This window comes from Lygodium microphyllum, chromosome 28, assembly GCF_053477565.2.
Source record: "Lygodium microphyllum isolate KBCC chromosome 28, Lygodium_microphyllum_v1.1.10, whole genome shotgun sequence".
In the NCBI taxonomy this organism is placed as follows: Eukaryota; Viridiplantae; Streptophyta; class Polypodiopsida; order Schizaeales; family Lygodiaceae; genus Lygodium; species Lygodium microphyllum.
Window position 1 is genome coordinate 76,127,568 of NC_141162.1, and position 2,829 is coordinate 76,130,396.

A 2,829-nucleotide genomic window follows, 5' to 3' on the forward strand; every position below is an offset into this window, starting at 1 on the left:
AAGAGGGAAGGACTAGTGATGGTATTTGCAATTACATCATCAGTCATTAGCAACACCTTTCACATTCTTCATGGACCACCATGCTTTGTTGCAACTAGTGAACAAGCCATGTGCTATTGGGCATATAGCCAGTTGGTTACTACTTTTACTTGAATTTTATTTCTTAATGGTCATGAGGAAAGGAAAATATCACTACATGGTCGATCACTTATCTCAAATACCCAAATGAGAACCTATAAAGAATGGAAGTGCAAATGATCTTCCAAATGCACACTTCTTTAAAATTTCCACATTGGACCGATGATATTGTTCAAGTTTTTACTTTAAAAAAATATCATCACCCAACAAAGAAGGCTTGGCTTCATCACCTCGTAATTAAAGCAATGATGAGGGAGTTGACTGTAATGTATGATGTAAAACATTTAGAGTAGTCTTAGGTAACCTTCACCTATTCCTACTAGTGTGAATGTGAATCCATATGGGGACAGTCCCTACACATTGTTAGGAGAATACCAAGTGATGTTGACTATTGAGATTGAAAGTTTACTTGCCATCTTCTATGTGTTACCTAATATAGAAGGATTTGGAAACAAGGCATTGTTAGGTCAACCATTTAAATAACATACCAAGTGTGTGCTCGATTATGAAATGCAACACATTCACCTAGAGCTACCTAATGTGAAAACCATTTAGAATCTTAGCAAGGGTACACTTGCTTCTTTAGAAAAGATAGCCTCACCATAACAAGAAGCATAGTGAGAGTTGCCAAAACCAACCGCCTCTTACAAGGAAGGAAGAAAAAATCTTGTTATTAACTATCAACTAAAAAAGAGAAGACTACACCTAAAAAGGAGAAGGATATAGAAATAAATAAGGAATAAAGAAGAAAAATAGGGTAAGCTTGTAAACTTTAAGAAGTTCGGATAGCAACATGAAGGATTGGAAGTTTGTCCATTGTCAAAGGTCAACACCCTTGGTCGATACCCCATATATCCATGCACTCATGCATGCGCACGCGTACGCGCGCGCGCGCACACACACACATGATAATGTTGACAAGACGATGCAAAACAAAGTGAAGTAGTAGTACACGAAGAAAGTACACAAGGTGCGTGCGCACGCATGCACAGAGTTTCACCATACTTATTAGAATTGTTTAGATCTTGGATAGCATATTATAGTTTTCTTCTTATGGGATTAATGACATTCAAATTGCTATATGAGCTCTCAAGTTTCATCTCATTTCTCTTGAAAACAACTCCTCCAAGTGGAAAAGTCGTAATTAATTGTGAACGAGTTGTCTCGTTTATATATTCCTTAGCAAGCACTGATTACTTAACATTTAAAAAATAAATAAAAAGGAACAAACGAAAGAGCCTTGCTTTATTGAGGATATGAATCCATGGTGAACTCTTTAAGTCATTGCAACTGTTTGGTGACAAGTGCAAGTTAAGAATTTAAAGAATATACGTCATTTGGATGTCAATATTTAGTTACAATCGCATTTTGATGTGCACCTTGAGGTAGAATTGCAAAGTTAAGAATAAGCAAATGTATTGGAGTTGCATGGACTCAACACGTTGTTTGTTTATGTATCTAAAACCTCGTGCTAAACATGTAAATATTACATGCATAAGCAGGGAGCACGATAATCATTTTCTATCACTTGGAAGGCATTATTGCATTACCAGTTGTAATCTAGTTGGGTATCCGTAAGAGGCTAGAGCTTACTGGTGACACGAGCTTTTAGGATGTGGATGTTAGAGACTTTGGAGCATCCTTTTCCATCCAGAGGTACGCTTTGTGGCAAAACGTTTTGTTTTTGTGTGTGATGGGATGTTGAGGGCGTACGTGTTCGCCGTGTGGGTATGCGATGACGCCAATTCTTTTTGGCTGGGGAATGAAAAGGCAACAGGCTGGAGCCTGGCAAAGAAAAGGGGCCTTCTGGGGTCAATTTCAATTGTTGAGGCCCCCGGGCCCCCGCCCACCTTCCAAGGTTTTGGCGCCGTGATATCATGCCTTCGGAGAGCTTGTATGGGAATGTTCTCTCTGGAGCATTTTAAAAATACGTGTGATGTGGACATGGGACCATTGCAATTGCAATTGCAAATATGTTTAATTTCGTTAATCTACAAACAAATACATAGCCTCGGGTAGTACTTTTCCTTGCATCTAGTTCCAAGTTAGGAGGCCTATTTCAGAAAAATACCCATTGGATATCAGTCCTACTACTAATTAGGTTGTTTCGGTGCTATATGCATAGGAGATGCCTTACGAAAATGTTTGCAACTTCATACACATGGAGCAAATAGATATATCATACAACTTCTCGCAATTTTGAAAAGATTCTATGTTGGAAAGAGGTTGTTAACAACATTGCCCCGAAGCAGCCTAGAGTTGTTCCTTGCGCACAGGAAGAACGCTAGTGAATATTTAAGGTATTATTGTTTTTAGTACATATCTAAGAAAACCTCATCCATTTTCTACATTTATCATTTCCAATCTCTTGAGTTTACACACACACACACACACACACACACACACACACATTTTCCAAAATTATGAAGCTATTTAGTGTATTTATCAGCCAATTAAGGGTGGTTTGAAATCTAGGCATTTAAAGACTTTCAAGAGTCGAATAAGTAAATGAAGTCATATTTCTAGTGACTAAGGAGGCAAAAAGGACATGCCACACCGTGCTTAGTTCATTTTCAAGTCGCCTCCAAAATCTACTAAGGGCCATGTCACACCCAATGTTAGCAAGCCGAGTGGAAGCCCACTCCCTTTTGCTAACATGGCAAGTAGAGCAAGGGGAGTGGGTTTAATGGA